The following is an 18,412-nucleotide window of genomic DNA, read 5'->3' as shown; positions in this document are numbered from 1 at the left end:
GCCAGTCCTGAGTCTCATATCAAGCAGTTTAAGAACTGCTCAGAAGGCTGATAATGCAGCAAAAATGTGGCTGATCTTTAATATTCTTTAATAGAAAATGTGGTGAGAGACATTACCCTCATGATAAGACAGAGGTTCAGTTCAGTTCAGTCGCTCAGTTGTGTCCGACTCTTTGCGACCCCATGAATCGCAGCACGCCAGGCCTCCCTGTCCATCACCAACTCCCGGAGTTCACTCAGACTCATGTCCATCGAGTTGGTGATGCCATCCAGCCATCTCATCCTCTGTCGTCCCCTTCTCCTCCTGCCCCCAATCCCTCCCAGCATCAGAGTCTTTTCCAATGAGTCAACTCTTCACATGACGTGGCCAAAGTACTGGAGTTTCAGCTTTAGCATCATTCCTTCCAAAGAAATCCCAGGGCTGATCTCCTTTAGGACGGACTGGTTGGATCTCCTTGCAGTCCAAGGGACTCTCAAGAGTCTTCTCCAACACCACAGTTCAAAAGCATCAATTCTTTGGTGCTCAGCTTTCTTCACAGTCCAACTCTCACATCCATACTTAACTACTGGAAAGATAGAGGTAACACTTACCTATTTTCCAAAGTAGAGAAACATGTATGTTAATGTTTCCCTGGAATGCCAGGCCCTTGAAGACAGAACTTACTCTGACCAACTGCTGTACTGCAGCTTTTAGAACAGGCTCATTAGGCTTCCGGTTCAAGATGGCCAAGGAGAAGGACATGTGTTCATCTCCTGAGAGAGCACCAAAATCACAACTAGCTGTTGAACAACCATTGACAGGAGGATGCTGGAACCCAACAGAAAAAGACATCCCACTACGAAAGACAAAGAAGCTGCTGAAAGATGGTAGGAGGGGCACAATCACAATAAAACCAAACCCCATACCTGCTGGGTGGTGACCCACAAACTGGAGAACAATAAATACCAAAGAAGTTCTCCCACGTTGTGAAGGTTCTCAATCCCATGTCAGTCTTCCCAGCCTGGGGATCTGACAAGGGGACTGGGAATCCCCAGGGAATCTGAACTTGAAGGCCAGCAGGACTTGATTATAGGACTTCCACAGGACTGGGGAAATCAGACTCCAGGCTTGCAGGGCACAAATAAAATCTTGCATACACCAAGTCCCAGAGGAAAGGAGCACTGACCCCACAGGAGACTGAACAAAACTACCTACTAGTGTTGGAGGGCATCCTGTGGGGGCATGGATTGGCAGGGGCTCGCCACAGGGACAGGGGCACTGGCAACAGCAGCCCTACAAGGTCCCCCTTGGCATTAGCCCTCTTGGAGGTTGCCATTAACCCGACCACAGAGCCTGTAGACCCCAGGGCTGGGTTGCCTCAGACCAAACAACTGCCAGGGAGGGAGTGCAACCCCAGCCATCAGCAGATAAATAGATTAGAGCTTTACTGAGCAAGGTCCTGCCCACCAGAGCAAGACCCAGTTTTTCCCATTGCCAGTCTCTCCCATCAAGAAGATAACACAAGCCTCTCAGCCTCAGCCATCAGAGGGCAGACAGAAGAAGCACGAAGCACAGTCTCACAGCAGCTAAAACAAAAATCATATTACAGAAAGTTAATCACAATGAAGCTCCAATACTTTGGCCACCTGATGTGAAGAACTGACTCATTAGAAAAGACTCTGATGCTGGGAAAGACTGAAGGCAGGAGGAGAATGGGACGACAGAGGATGAGATGGTTGGATGGCATCACCAACTCAAAAGACATGAGTTTGACCAAGCTACAAGAGACGGTGAAGGAGAGGGAAGCCTGGCATGCTGGTCTATGGGGTCACAAAGAGTCGGACATGACTGAATGCTTGAACAGCAACAATAATCACAGTGAAAAAGCAGAAAGTTATGTCCCAGATAAAAGGACAAGATAAAATCCCAGAAAAACAACTAAATGAAGTGGAGATAGGCAACTTTCCAGAAAAATAATTTAGAATAATGATACTGAAGATGATCTAGGATCTTGGGAAAAGAGTGGAGGCGAAGATTGAGAAGATGCAAGAAATGTTTACCAAAGACCTGGAAGAACTAAAGAACAAACAAACAGAGATGAATAATACACTAGAAAGAATTAATAGCAGAATAACTGAGGCAGAAGGACGGACAAATGACCTGGAGGACAGAATGGTGGAAATCATTGCCACAGAACAGAATATAGAAAAAAGAATGAAAAGAAATGAAGACAGTCTAAGAGACCTCTGGGACAACATTGAACACACCCAACATTTGCATTATAGGGGTCCCAGAAGGAAAAGAGAGAGAGAAAGGACCTGAGAAAATATTTGCAGAGATAATAGCTGAACAACTTCCTGAACAGGGGAAAGGAAATAGTCAAGTCCAAGAAGCACAGAGTCCCAGGAAGGATAAACCCAAGGAGGAACACACCGAGACACACAGTAATCAAACTGACAAAAATTAAAGACAGAGATAAAATATTAAAAGCAACAGGGGAAAAATGACAAATAGCATACAAGGGAACGCCCATCAGGCTGTCAGCTGATTTCTCAATAGAAACTCTACAAGCCAGAAGAGAATGGCATGAATGTATTTAAAGTGGTGAAAGTGAAGAACCTACAACCAAGAATACTCTACCTAGCAAGACTGTCCTTCACATTTGATGGAGAAATCAAAAGCTTTCCAGCAATCAAAAGCTAAGAGAATTCAGCACCATCAAACCAGCTTTACCACAAATGCTAAAGGAACTTCTTAAGGCAGGAAACGAGAAGGAAAAGACCTACAGAAAATAAACCCAAAACAAATAAGAAAGTGATAAAAGGATCATATATATGGATAATTATCTTACATGTAAATGGATTAAATGCCCCAACCAAAAGACATAGACTGGCTGGGCATTTGAAAACATGTACATGTATGCACTTCTACTTACCATATTACTCTGCTTGACCCCCCCCCCAAACTGTATGTAATTATTCTATATTGTTAGGTTAATTACGTTCCCATTATGGTTTGTAAATATAATTCTTTTATTTTTTCTCTGGTTATTGATTGTGAAAAGGCTGATAAACATCCTTTACTATTGTGATTATGTAAGTATTTCTCAATACCACTGCATCATGATTGGTCAACAGAAAAAAACAGAATTCTATATTACCAAAACTACCATTTAATAGAAAACCTGTAATTGCTTTTCAAAATCCAGATGTGTATCAGAATTATCTTGGAGTTTTTTGAAAAACACAAATGCCCAGGTATTGCTTTTTCACTCTAAAGCTCCAGATATGTTTCTAATGAGCAGCCATGTCTAAAAGCAGCTGGACTATCTGATGATCTTTTACTTTTATCTAGTTTGTTTCACTTTTTCCATTTCATAGTCAGTGCTCTCATTTTATTTAGTTTATATTTTCCAATTTCTCCATCTCTCCTTTTCTTTTTTGCTGTTCTTTCTCAAGCCTTTACCGAGTGTTGTAGAAAAGCTTTTGTATACATATATATATATAGAGAGAGAGAGAATGTGTAATATATATATTCTAGAAAACTTATGAATTTTTGCCTAATTAAAAAATTTATGACATTTTGATTCCACTGGCTTGACTTAGTAATGAATAGAATGCAAGACTTCTACTTTAAAAAAAATAGATATGCAACAAGCAACAAAGGTTAACTGTATGGCACAGGGAACTGCAGTTATATCTTGTAATAAACGGTAATGGAAATGAATTTCAAAAATCACATATGTGTATCTGTATAACTGAATCAGCTTGCTGTGCACCTGAAACACCGTTAAGTCAACTATACGTCAATAAAATATGTATATATATTAAGGAAAAAATAATGTGAGGCTCTTCCTCTTCTCTTCCCAAACAATTCAGTCCTAAAGCCACTGGGCAGGGCGGAGCAAAGTGGGAGTCTTTGGAGCGCACACGGGGAATGGGAAGCTGTGGTGGGATGTTAGCGCCCAAGGGAGATGCAGAGGGCGTCCATATCAAAAGAGAGGGTATTCTTTTCTTTCCTAAAAAGTTTTAATCTTTTTTTGGGTGGGAAGGAGGCTTCACATATCCAGGGTTTATAAAACAAAATATGATATAAACTAGATGAGAGATACCTGTGGGACACAAACTGTACAACACAAATGGCCTAAATGTCAGTAAAATAATAGCTGGGGGAACCGACAGCGACTGGAAGGACAGGAAGAGGAGAGACAAGAGACAAGACCATGGAGAATGTGCAAGACTCTGATAAAGAGGAGAAAAGCGCTCAAATCCATTATGACATGACATTCATGTCATCTTCTGGTTCCTACTTCCTTTATGGCCTCGTCTGTGACCCCCTCCAGCCTCTCATTCTGTACCCCAGAGACACAGGACTACTTGCGCCCTGCCATTTCCTACCTAGCAAAGAGAATGTTCATGCAAAAGGTCAAGAAACCTCTTCGGGTTTCAGTTTACACAAAATCTGCTAAATCGTCATTACCCATGTGACCAGAATGACCCTGTTTTCAGAGGGCATGTCCACAGACCCTGAACATTCAATGAACACATTCACGGTTTTGGCTCTTCAGCAGCGACCTCCAAATCCACACTGGGTAACGACCTGGAAGCTTGCTGAGGCACAAACGGGGATCATGTCACTGTGAGACACGTGTACGGGGTGGATCATTTCACTGACGTGCGGCCTTGGCCAATCAGTATAACCTCTGGACAGTATAACCTCTTGACCAGTCACCTTTCACCAATATTCAGCATGAGGGGATTGAGAAAGAATTGGTATTAAGCAAGCGGTCATTTTCTGACCTTCAGTCCCATTAAGTTTGCTGGAGAAAAGCTCGTGAGCGGCCCTTTCCCATCTGATAGCTCCTGAGATGTTAAGGTACCACGTGCTCCATCCACTGTGCAGAAGACACTGAATGGTGTTCAGGAAGGGGTCTGCCCCTACTCTCTGGACCCTCGTCTGAGCTACTTCTCTGTGACAAACAGTAAGCGGCACTGGAGGCCACAGCCGGCTGACGGTTCTGGCAAGTTTTACAGAGGGGAAATAATGAGTATACTCTGAAATAACTCAACAATCTTTTTTTTTTTTTTTTTTTTCCAGCTTAAAAAAAAAAAAGCCATCTATTATTTCTCTCAAATCTGTGGCTGACTGATGGGCTTTCTGTTTCACTGGGCTTTGTCTGGAATGCTTATGGCCAGCCGTGGGCTGCGAGTTCAGCTAATGCTACAGGCCTGAGGACTCCTTCGTGTGGGCTCCTCTCTGCACACAGTCTATGGATTTTCTTAAGGGGTGGAGCCTGGTTCTTAAGAAGGAGCACTCCAGCAGATAGGAAATAGAAGCCAATCAGCTACTCATCGATCTTTATTTTACCAAATAAGGGCATGAGATGGAGAAGGAACTGGCAATCCACTCCATTTTTCTTGCCTGGAGAATCCCATGGACAGAGGAGCCTGGCAGGGTACAGTCCATGGGTCGCAAGAGTCGGACACGACTGAGTGACTAAGCACACAAGCACACACAAGGGCATGAGAAGCTTCTGAAGAAATTCTATTTCATCGTTTCCCTTTATGCAATGTCAGATAATTGATAAATATTTTCTAAGACCCTAATATGTGCTAGGAGTTGTGAGAGTCAACAAGAGATGTTCTAACTCTCAAGAAACTGAGAATACATGTCTCTGATGATGCCAGTTGCCTGGCCTAAGCTAGCAGAAAGTGGTGCAGTTCTAAGACACTGTACATATGCATGCTTCAAGCCTGAGAGGCTCTTGCATCATGGACATGAGGCTCAGACAGTCTGTCTCCAGAGAACTAACTTCACAACAAGGCAAAGTAGACCCTCCGAGCTTCGGGAAAAAAAGAAAAGGGTTTATTCTCCTGCAAGTGTCAGTAGACAATGATTAAGCAGTCAAGAGTACAATGGGCAAACAGAGTGTGTTCTGAAGCCAAATCTAGCCTGAGGTAGTAGTGATGCCGGGCGAAGGGTCTAAGGAAACCATCTGGGGAGAAGGAAATAGGGACAGCCCCAGACTGGTAAAAAAAAGAGAAAGCATAAGAGAACAACGAGGAGTTAAGGAATTACAAAAGTACAAAAACTCTGACGGCTTTTCCCTTACAGTTTCTCAGTATTCTTGGCAAAGACAAAGGAGCTGAAGGCAATGCTGTGACTGACGTGCGGGGAACAGACAGGAGCACTTCATCACGGGTTAGGAGGGAGAACCGATTCCACTGAAAGGATCTGAACACCACGTGAAGCATGTCCAACCGCTGGCCTGGAGCCAAACTCTGCCAGGGGGTGCAGTCTCCCTTTCCACCTGGGTAGCAAGAAGCTGCAGATGGGAACAGCCTGCTGGACTATTTTGGGTGCCATATGTCTCTTCTGCAAGAAATCGCCTTCAAAAAAGGTTTTTGTTTTTTTTTTCCAAAAAGTGTCTAATTTGGATGAAGAATAGCATCAAAAGAGTAGTGATGTTTTAAAAACATGTCCATAAATTCTTTGACAATCTTCCCATCAACAGGGGAAATCTAATTCCTCTCCCCTTGACCATGGGCTATTAGACTGGCTTCCTTTCAATGAAAAGAATGAGGTGGGAGTGATGCTGTGTGAATTCCAAGGCTAGGTCATAAAAGCTACACTGCTCTTGAGATTCTAGCTCCTGGTAACAGCCACCATGCTATGAGGAAGCACAGGCCACATGGAGAAGCCACGTTAGGTGTTTCAGCCAAGAGTCCCAGCTGGGGGCTAACCAGTAGCCAGCATTCCCTGTCAGATGTGTAGGAAAGCCCTTAAGGGGCTTCCCAGGTGCTGCCAGTGGTAAAGAACCCGCCTGCCAATGAAGGAGACTTAAGAGACGCAAGTTTGATCCCTGGGTTGGGAAGATCCCCTGGAGGAGGGCATGACAACTCACTTCAGTATTCTTGCCTGAAGAATCCCATGAACAGAGTTGCCTGGCAGGCTGCAGTCCATAGGGTCACACAGAGTTGGACACGACTGAAGCAACTTAATAAGCACACACACACGCAAAGCCTTTGAAATGCCCCAGTGCCAACCACCATCTGATGGCCAATGCGTAAGAACACTGAGAAGCTTGGAATGGCCCACTGAGCCCAGTGAGTCCCCAGAACCATGAGATAAAACAATAACAAATTACTGCTGCCTTTTGATACCATTAAGTTTGGGATGCAGCAATAACTGGGACAAGAGTTTACAATTAGTTTTCACTTTACAGTGATCTTCCAATGGTCGTCTTATCTTTTGGAAACAGTTCTGCTTGTGCTGGGGTTAGAGTTGGGACATGATGCCTGCTATCCACGAGACAATGACACAGAACCAAACTGGATTCAGCACCATGGCCTCACAGCTGCTGGATTCACTTTCTGGATGCTAAAAGGAAAGTAATAGTCTCAGCTGAAAACTTCCACGAGGATCCTGTGCTGGACACTGAAAGAACACAAGCATCAGGTGCTATCGCCACAACCCCCACCTGGCTCTACAGAAATCCACTGATGAGTGTAAAGGCCCCTCCCCTACCACACCAGCTGAAGATATTATGTTTAACTCTTCGCTTGCATCTACCTGTAATGATACATTGGGCAGGGCTTTGAAATCCTGCCCTACTAAGTGTCCCCAAATTATCTCACATCCCTTGTCAGGCAAGCCTAAAATTCAGCTGGATGAGGCCAATAGGTTCCAAAACGGGGAAGAATAAAATATCACAATCCAAAAATCAAAGGTGAAGGCAAAGACAGCAAAACAGAAGGGACCTACAACGAAGGAGGAAAAAGTGGGTGGGAAATGGCTGCAAAGCAGTGGCTGGGCCTCCCGACTTGTTTCTAAAGCTACAAACAGGCTCTGCTGCTCAGCAGGCCAACTCCAACATCCTGGAGAGGCATTCCCCACCAGACTCCCTCAGCCAAACACTCTCACCACCCTTAGAAAGGAACCCACCATCCAGCTGAGTTATTGCAACAGTCTCCCTTCACTCCTCCCTGGGGAATCTCAGAGTAACCATTACATCCACCCACTTGTCCAACTATTTTATACAAGTAGCCATTATATCATGCTTCAAAGAAAGAAAGAAAACAAAAAAATCCGCTCATTTTAGAAAGTATGTAATATGAGATGTCCAAAGGGTGACAAATGTGTCTGGTTTAAAAAGTGATATGTCAACGAGTTTAGCCCCCATATCTTGGAAGTTTGATAAAAGCTAATATTAGCCAGACACAGACACAGCAAACTTAGGTAGAGGAAGTTGCAGCTCTGGTACCAGTCATGCGTGGGAGGAGACTAGAAAATGGTTATCAAGATCTTGTGCCTGATGGAGGGGACACTTGTATACCCATGACTAATTCATACTGCTATATGGCAAAAACCCTCACAACTGTAAAGTCATTATGCTCCAAGTAAAATTAAAAAAATAAAAATCTTATGTCTGGATCTTCTAGACATAAGAAGATCTACTGTGGTCTGGCCTCTCCAGTCCTCTGATAAAGCAAAGAAGTCTTATTGGAAGAGCATGGGTGGGCATCTGGGCGGCCATTCTCCCAGACAGGTTTACAATGTTCAGCCCTCTTTCTGAGTCCTTCTCCAACAGTCCAACAGGAAACTCTGCTTATCTTCCAACAATTTCAGCAGAAAACACGCCTCTTCACATATTCATAGATATTTAGAATTCCTAAATTTGCACCAGTCACAGCACTGTCCTAATAATTTTAGGTTGCTTCCCCGGGGGTTGAGTCTCCCCTGGCACACACTCAAGAGTATGATTTTTCTATGTGCTGGTACTGTCTTCAAACTAGCCTCACCGCTTTCCTTTCAGACAGCTAAGGCCCAATCCAGGCTATGGCACCAAGCAACGTCTGAAAATTAAATCAAATAAGTGACCTATGGGCAAACCTGATGCTAGACATGGACTGACTGTAACCATGTGCTCCGCTCTCCAGTCCTGCTTTCTGGGATAAGCTCTTGTATTCCAGTCACATTACGACAGGATGACCAGCTATCTCAACTCACCCAGGGACCCAGGGCAGGGTCCCTTTTACTTTCAAAAGTGTTCTCATTTGGATACTATATTACAGATCACTCTAACTAAAAGCAAATTTAAATCAAAGAGGTAAATTAAGCTTTCCTCTATGGACCCTCGGGTCCCCTCTTTTAACAGGCTTCTTTTACTTTTTCTACTTGTGTTCATGATTCCTTCTTCTTGAATTACAGATATGATTCTGCCCTCTTTACCACGAATACAAATCCTTTTTCTTGTACACTTCGGCTAAGCACCACCTTCTCCAGGGTACACTCTAACCTCCACAGAGCTCTCCTTTCTCTGAAGTTTTAGCACACCACCCAGCACCTTCTATGGTCTTAATGTCTTCTCTGGCGGCTCAGATGGTAAAGAATCTGCCTGCAGTGCAGGAGACCCAGGTTCGATCTTTGGGTCAGGAAGATCCCCTGGAGAAGAGAATGACTACCCACTCCAGTATTCTTGCCTGGAGAATCCCATAGCCAGAGGAGCCTGGGGGGCTACAGTCCATGGGGTCACAAAGAGTCAGACACAACTGAGCGACTAACACTTTCACATGGTCTTAGTCCTATTTTCAAGGTGTTTATGTGTGACTACAAAGAGCGAAAGTGAAGTCCCTCAGTTGTGTCCGACTCTTTGCAACCCCATGGACTATAGCCTCCCAGGCTCCTCTGTCCATAGGATTTTCCAGGCAAAAATACTGGAGTGGGTTACCATTTCCTTCTCCAAGGGAATCTTCTTGACTCAGGGATCCAACTCGGGTCTCCCACATTGCAGGTAGACTCTTGTTTTTTCACCATCTGGGCCACCAGGGAATCCCTACAAAATTTTACAAAAGGAACTACAAAAGTTGTAAATTATTCAAAGGTAAAAATCTGTGTCTAATTGCTTCTTTCATAATCCCTAAATAATCTAGTGCTGTGACAAGAACATTATAGCTTTTCAATAAATATTTTCTGATTTCCAAACCTGCTTAACCAGCTGGCTTCATGACTTAAAAGCAGACTCCAGGGGCGTCTCCTTCTCTCTGAGCACCCTGTACTTTTCTCTTAAAGTACCTAACAGGGCTGTAATTCTAGACTGATCTAGATGGTTATTTGTTTAATGCTAGCCTCCCCATTATGCTGTAGGGCTCAAGAGGACAGAGAGTTTGTGTTCACCGTCATATACACTTAAGATCCATCACAGTTCCTGGCACTGTTCAAAAATACCTGCTGATTAAGTGGGTGTCAGATGGCTAGAAAGACAGAGAGATGGATAAAGGAAGGAAAAAAATGATCTCAAAGTGAACTCTAAAGAAAGCAGATTTATATTTCAGGGGCTTGGGCTTCCCTGGTGGCTCAGTGGTAAAGAATCTGCTTGCCAGTGCAGGAGACATGGGTTTGATCCCTGGTCTGGGGAGATCCCACATGCCGCAGAGCAGCTAAGTTCCACGTGCCACCACTACTGAGCCGGTGCTCTAGAGCCTGGGAGCTGCGACTACTGAGACCACGTGCGCAACTACCGAAGCCTGTGCGCCTGAGAGCCTGTGCTCCACAAGAGGAGCCACTACACTGAGACGCCTGCACGCTGCAACCGCAGAGCGGCCCCTGCTCGCCACAACTAGAGAAAAGCCCTCACAGCAACAAAGACCCAGCACGGCCAAAAATACACAGATTTTTCAAAAATTAAAAATAATAAATTTCAGGGACTTAAAACATTTGCGAAACTAACCTGCTTACATTTCTAAAAAGATCATGTGGTGGTATGTCACAGGCTCATGAAAACCCTTCCTCAGGAAGAGCCAGATAACAGCTAGGCCTGCAGCCCACCTGATCTAGGGTCTAAGACATGAGTGACTATGACATGTGGATAGTGCCATTCTCCTCCCTGTTACATAAATTGCTAAAATACAAAAACCATTGTTTCATGAAGACAGAGGAAATGTAATAGCCCCATTTGAGAGGCTCAAAGACATCCCAGGGTCGAGTTCTCAAGGGCATTTCATGCACCACCTCAGAGGGCTATCTCTGAGGCACACCGCCTCCCACAGTACAGCCCAACTTAACTGGCCCAAAGTCAGCAACATCAGATGTCACAATGCTGACAGTTACACACTGCTGTGGCAAAGGGCGCTGGAAGATCCTGCTGTTTTTGCAGTTGCGTCAGTACATACTAGGAATGGCTGAGGAAGAGAAATGTACAGAAAATCAGCATAACTTCAGAGCTTCAGGCAGCCTGCTAATTAATAGGAAGGCCTGATATTTATATAATGCTTTAGAATTTAAAAACACTTTCGTATTTCAGCTCTCCTTTAATCCTTCCAACATTCCCATAAAATATATAAAATATTATCTCTGTTTTACTGATGTGGAAGTGTGGGAACAGAGACGAACAACAGCAAGTAACCAGGACTGAATGCACATGTCTTCTGACCTCCTGTTCTTTTCATTATACTTCGCATACTTTCAAATAAACTTCCATTATGCTTTGCATATCTTCAAGAAATCTGTAACCAACAGATTTCTTTTTTTTTTTCTCCGCACACGGTCATGAAAAGAATGCCAGTTTAGGGAAATGAGTACAACTTATGGGAAATCGAAAACCTCTGAAGGCATTCTCCAGGGGTCTTCTCCTTTCCTCCACCTCCACTGGACGTGTGCTCGATGTTAAATGAAGCGGCACCAGGGAGGAGAGGAGAGGAGAGACACAAGAGGAGAGACAGGATGTACAGCGGGATAAGCTTAGGGTCCTGTCTCTCTGGCAAGCGCTGCTCAATGTGTGAAAGCTTCTGGTCAGGGAGCAGCCTAGCTAGAGAAAGAAAACCGTAACAGCGACTAGCACTGCATTTCTAATAGAGCAGAGGAAAATATTAAACGCTTGATCAAGGCCACTGGAGAAAATTGTGGGCTTCTGGGATCCAAACTCTGGCCTGATCCTTTTCTGCAAAAATGTGTCTCCTGAGTCCGTTCATCCTTTACAGCTGAGTTCACTTCCTCGTCACGGCTCATCGAGTCAAGCAGAATAGCCTCTCAGCTTGTTTGAATGCCTCCTACCATCCCGCCTTCCAGTCCACCTCCCACAGCGGAGCCAGTGTAATCTTCAGATGCCATGTCCTCTTGGAATCTTCCTTGGTCTCACCCATTCTAGCCTTTTGGAGCTAACGCCACCCTCTCACGCCCCAGTAGCACCTCTCTGAACTACGGTGCATCTCCCCAGGTAAACTATAAATTCCCAAGGCAGTGGTCTTGTCTGCACACAGTCTATAAAGTCTTATATGCAGAAGACGGCCAACGAATGTCTATCAAACTGAGCCTATCATACAAATGTCTGTCAAACTATGCCTTATTTCTGCCCTTAAAATCTAGCTGCTTAGGGAAGCAGATGTTCAGTGGGGAGCAGCAAATAGTATCTCTGGGAAAGGCTCTCATGTTTCATGGGCTCCCAATGTGTCCCCTGCTCCCAGTAACTGAGGAGAGTGCTGAACAGAGGGCCCTGGAGGAGCGATGCTCGGCCACATCATTGAGTGACAGTGTGGTCACCTCTGTCACTCTCTGCTCGCCACAAGGCAGGTGAGAAGGTGCCCAACACCTTCTGCTCTTCCCTCAGGAGATTTCCAGTTCTCCGGTGAGCAGTGTACAAGCATCAGGCTTCTTTGCCTTAAACAGGCTCTCAGTTCATGTCTACCAGCTGCTGGGCCCACGTGCTACCAAAAGGGGAAATGGGAAGATGAGGAACTTTTCCCACTCCAATCCTTTAAGACCAAAAGGGAAAAAAAAAAAAGTTGCTTCAAAAATACTCCCTTGCCCCATTCTGTGACCAAGGTACTGCTAGTCAGTATCCGTCACCCATTGCTTCCCTTTGTTAACAGGAAGGCTGTTAGGGAACTACTGACCCTCCTGGGCTGCAGATCTTTTCAGGCCCAGATCTCATGTCGTCATAGTTTCCTCAACTCAAAAATGAAGCCACGACAGTGACCTGCTCTCCAAATACTGTATCAAATAACAAGTCAGGCACCAAAAGAATATGTATGATGCAGAGAAATTCATACCTTTGCTGCTGCTTGAAAGGGAATTTCAAGTTCCCTCCTACTACTGTTCTGATTCTGACAATGTTTTTGAGTATCAGGTCATGATCCTATCATCTGTCATGGTCTCCCACTCCTTCAATGCCTACCCCCACTCCCTCCTTACTCACTTAAGGACATGATGATTGATCTTTTCTATTGTTTTCTTCATCTCTGTTTCATTTATTTCTGCTCTGATCTTTATGATTTCTTTCCTGCTAGTAACTTTGGGCTTTGTTCTTTCTCTAGTTGCTTTAGATGTAAGGTTAGGTTGTTTGAGATTCTTGTTTCCCAAGGCAAGATTGTATCACTATAAACTTCCCTCTGAGAACTGCTTTTGCTGCATCCCATAGGTTTTGGGTCATTATGTTTTCGTGGTCATTTGTCTCTAGGTATTCTCTGATTTCCTCTTTGATTTCTCCAGTGATTCATCAGTTGTTTATTAGCCTATTGTTTAGCCTTCACGTGCTTATGTTTTTAACAGTTTTTTTCTTGTAATTGATTTCTAATTTCACAGTGTTGTGGTTGGAAAAGATGACTGACATGATTTCAATTTTCCTGAATTTACTGAGGCTCGTTTTGTGGCCCAGAATGTGATCAACCCTGGAGAATATTCTGTGTGCACTTGAGAAGAATGTGTATTCAGCTGCTTTTGGATGGAATGCTCTATAAATATCAAGTAAGTCCATCTGGTCCATTAATGAAAGTGGGTGTTAAAAGTTCCGCACTATTATTGTGTTACTGTTGATTTCTCCTTTTATGGTTGTTATTAGGTTGGTGCAAACGTAATCACGGTTTTGGATCGTGAATTTTAAATAACTAGGCTCAAACACACACTTATTAATCAAAATAGGAACCATTACAATCAACACATTTCTGCCAATGAGAAATAAGTTTGCTTTTTCCTGTAGCATAAAAATCTGTTCTTCAGGATTTAATGAACTCTTAGAAAACATTTTCTGCATCCTGTTGGTTGTAGAAGCATTCTCCCTGCAAAAAATTGTCAAGATGCCAGTTGGTGAGAGGTCAGGTGAATATGGAGGATGAAGCAAAACTTTGAAGCCAAATTCATTCAATTTTTGAAGCACTGGTTGTGTGACCTGTGGTCAGGCACTGTCATGGAGAAGAACTGGCCCTTTCTATTGACAAATGGTGGCTGGAGATGTTGCAGTTTTTGGTGTATCTCATTGATCTACTGAGCATACTTCTCAGATATAATGGCTTCCTTGGGATTCAGAAAGCTGTAGTGGATCAGACAGAAAGTAGACCCCCAAACAGTGACCATGACCTTTTTTGGTGCAAGTTTGTCTTGGGGAAGTGCTTTGGAGCTTCTTCTCAGTCCAGCCACTGAGCTGGTCATCACCAGTTGTCATATACAATCGACTTTTTGTCACATGTCACAATTCGATCGAGAAATGGTTTGCAGTTGTTGCACAGAATAAAAAAAGATGACGATGACACTTCACAACAATGATTTTTTTGGATTTCCAGTCAGTTCATGAGGCACCCACTTATCAAGCTTTTTCACCCTTTTCAATTTGCTTCAAATGCCGAATGACCATAGAATGGTTGACACTGAGTTCTTCGGCAACTTCTCGTGTAGTTGTAAGAGCATTAGCTTCAATAATGGCTCTCAAGTGTCATTATCAGCTTCTGATTGGTAAAGGCCAGCCACTAAGCTCCTCATCTTCGAGGCTCTCATCTCCTTTGCAAAAGTTCTTGAACCACCACAGCACTGGATGTTCATTAACAGTTCCTGGGCTAAACGTGTTGCTGATGTTGCAAGTTGTCTCTGCTTCTTTATGACCCATTTTGAACTCAAGAAAATCACCCAAATTTGCTTTTTGTCTAACAGTACACCCATAGTCTAAAATAAATATAAAATAAACAGCAAGTATTAAGTCATTAGCAAAAAAAAATGAAGAAATGTGCATTAAAATGATGTATAACTTAACCACATTTATTTATAATGTATTCCAATATCAAATGGCAAATTTCAACAATGCAAAAATCACAGTTACTTTTGCACCAACCTAAACAGTATTAATTTCTGCCTTTAAATTGAGGTGTTCCTATGTTTTGCATATATAGTTAAAACTGTTATAGCTGCTGCTTCTTGGATTGATCCTTTGATCACTATGTAGGGTTCTTCTTTGTCTTTTGTACTAGATCTTTATTTTAAAGTCTATTTTGTCTGCTATGATATTGCTACTCCAGCTTTTTTTTTATTTCCATTTTAATGGAATGCATTTTTCCATCCCCTCACTTTCAGTTCTGTACATGTCCCTTGATCTGAAGTGGGTCTCTTGTAGACAGCATATATGTGGACTTGTTTTCGTCATCCATTCAGCCAGTCTATGTCTTTTGGTTGGAGCCTTTAATCTGTTTCAGTTCAGTTCAGTCGCTCAGTCGTGTCCAACTCTGAGACCCCATGAACCACGGCACACCAGGCCTCCCTGTCCATCACCAACTTCTGCAGATTACCCAAACTCATGTCCATTGAGTCAGTGATGCCATCTAACCATCTCATCCTCTGTTGTCCCCTTCTCGTCCTGCCTTCAATCTTCCCCAACATCAGGGTCTTTTCAAATGAGTCAGCTCTTCGTATCAAGTGGCCAAAATATTGGAGTTTCAGCATCTTCAGTAGCATATTGGGCACCTGGGGAGTTCATCTTTCAGTGTCCTATCTTTTTGCCTTTTCATACTGTTCATGGAGTTCTCAAGGCAAGAATACTGAAGTGGTTTGCCATTCCCTTCTCCAGTGGACCACATTCTGTCAGACCTCTCCACCATGACCCCTCTGTCTTGGGTGGCCCCACACGGCATGGCTTAGTTTCACTGAGTTAGACAAGCTGAGGTCCGTGTGATCAGATTGGCTAGTTGCCTGTGATTGTGGTTTCAGTCTGTCTGCCCTCTGATGCTCTCTCAGCACCTACCATCTTACTTGGGTTTCTCTTACCTTGGATGAGGGGTATCTCTTCATGGCTGCTCCCATAAAGCGCAGCCACTGCTCCTTACCTTGGATGTGGGGTAGCTCCTCTCGGCTGCTGCCCCTGAGCTTGGGTGTGGGGTAGCTCTTAAGGTAATTATCAATATCTATGTTCCTAGTGCCACTTTGTTAACTGTTTTGGATTTGTTTTTGTAGGTCTTTTTTCTTCCTTTCTTTTGTTCCCCTCACTTTGATTTGATGATTGACTTTCAGTGTTGTGTTTTGATTCCTTTGTGTGTGTGCGTGTGTGCGTGTGTGTGTGCATGTGTGTGTCTACTGTAGCTTTTCAGTTTGCAGTTACCAGAAGGCTTTGCTAGAGCAATCTATATATAAACAATACTGTTTTAACCTACTCATCTTTGAATACCAAATGCATTTCCAATATCCTGCATTTGAGCTCTCCTCTTCTCACAGTCTGATATCATATTTGTGTGCAGGTGATTTCTTACCTTTACTGTTTGTTTGCCTTTACTGGTGAATTTTTCCATTTGTAATTTTCTTGTTTCTAGTTGCGGCCTTTTTATCCCCAGAGAAGTTCCTTTAGACTTGGTTGCAGAGCTGTTTTGGTGGTGCTGAATTCTCTGAGTTTTTGCTTGTCTGTAAAGTTTTTGATTTCACCATCAAATCTGACAGTCTTTCTGGGTAGAGTATTCTTGGTTGTTGGTTCTTCCTTTTCATCACTTTAAATATATCCTGCCACTCCCTTCTGGTTTGCAAAGTTTCTGGTGAGAAATCAGCTGATAACCTTATGGGAGTTCCCCTGTGCATTATCTGGTACTCTTCCTTTGCTGCTTTTAATACTTTTTCTTTGTCTATAATGTTTACTAATTTGATCACTATGTGTCTCAGTGTGTTCTTCCTTGGGTTTATCCTGCCTAGGCCTCTCTGCATTTTCTAGACTTGGATAACTGTTTCCTTTCCCATGTTAGGAAAGTTTTCAGTTATTATATTATCTCTTCAAATATTTTCTTAGATATGTTCTCTTTCTCTTCTTCTTCTGTGATCCCTATAGTGCAAATGTTGGTATATTTAATGTCATCCCAGAAGTCTTTTAAACTGTCATTTCTTTTCATTCTTTTTTCTTTATTCTATTCCACAGCAGTGATTTCTACCATTCTGTCTTCTAGGTCACTGATCTTCTTCTGCCTCAATTATTCTGCTACTGATTCCTTCTAGTGTATTCTTTATTTCAATTAGTATATTGTTCATCTCTGTTTGTTTTTTAGTTCTTCTATGTCTTAGTTAAACATTTCTTGTATCTTCTCACTCTTTGGCTCCATTCTTTTCCCAAGATCTTGGATCATCTTTACTATCATTATTCTTAAATTCTTTTTCAGGTAGATTGCCTATCTCCACTTTACTTAGTTGTTTGGGATTTTATCTTATTCCTTCATCTGGGACATATTCCTCTACCATCTCACTTTGTCTAACTTTTTGTGATTGTGATTTCCATTCCATGGGCTGCAGGGTTGTAGTTCATCTAGTTTCTGCTGTCAGTCCTCTGGTGGATGAGACTGTCTTAAGAGGCTTGTGCAGGTTTCCTAGTTGGGGGGACTGGTACCCGCCTACTGGTGGGTGGAGCTGGGGCTTGTCCCTCTGGTGGGAAGGGCCATATCTGAGGGTGTGTTTATATCAGGCAGCTGTTTATTCAGGACAACTTTAAGCAGACTGTCTGCTGATGGATGGGGCTGTGTTCCCACCCTGTTGGTTGTCTGGCCCGAGAAGTCCCAGCACTGGAGCCTACAGGTTGTTGGGTGGGGCCGGGTCTTAGTTAGAAAATGGCAGCCTCCTAGAGGGCTCATGCCAATAAGCACTTGTCAGACCCATGCCACCAGTGTCCGTCTCTCCAGTGAGCCATAGCTATCCCCTGCCTCCATAGGAGACCCTCCAACACTAGCAGGTAAGTCTGACCCAGTCTCTTATGAGGTCCCTGCATTTTTCCCTGGATCTGGATGCCCATAACACCCTGTGTATGCCCTCCAAGAGGGGAGTTTCTGTTTCCCCCAGTGCTGTGGAATTTCTGTGCTCAAATACCACTGGTCTCCAAAGTCAGATTCTCTGGGGGCTCCTCCTCCTGCTGCTAGACCCCTGGGCTGGGCAGTCCAATGTGGGGCTTGGAAAGTTCACTTCTGTGGGAGAACTTCTATGGTATAATTATTTTCCAGTTTGTAGGTCGCCCAGCTGGTGTCTATGGGATTTGAGCTTATCGTGATAGTGCCCCTCCTGCCATCTCATTGTGGCTTCTTCTTGTCTTTGGTTGTAGGGTATCTTTTTGGTAGGTTTCAGCGATTCTTTTTGTCAGTGATTGTTTAGCAGTTAGTTATGACTTTGGTGTTTTCGTAAGAAGCGCTGAGCATATGCCCTCTACTCCACCATCTTGGTG

General features: G+C 43.5%; 1 protein-coding gene across 1 annotated transcript in view; it reads right to left on the bottom strand.

Annotated features, from left to right (window-relative positions):
- The window catches only part of ALG9 (ALG9 alpha-1,2-mannosyltransferase), a 114,786-nt gene that overhangs the window by 10,432 nt on the left and 85,942 nt on the right, over window positions 1-18,412 (bottom strand). The window lies entirely within an intron of this gene.

The sequence above is a fragment of the Bos mutus genome, chromosome 15, assembly GCF_027580195.1.
Source record: "Bos mutus isolate GX-2022 chromosome 15, NWIPB_WYAK_1.1, whole genome shotgun sequence".
Taxonomy (NCBI): domain Eukaryota; kingdom Metazoa; phylum Chordata; class Mammalia; order Artiodactyla; family Bovidae; genus Bos; species Bos mutus.
This window is presented reverse-complemented; position numbering and strand designations above follow the sequence as displayed.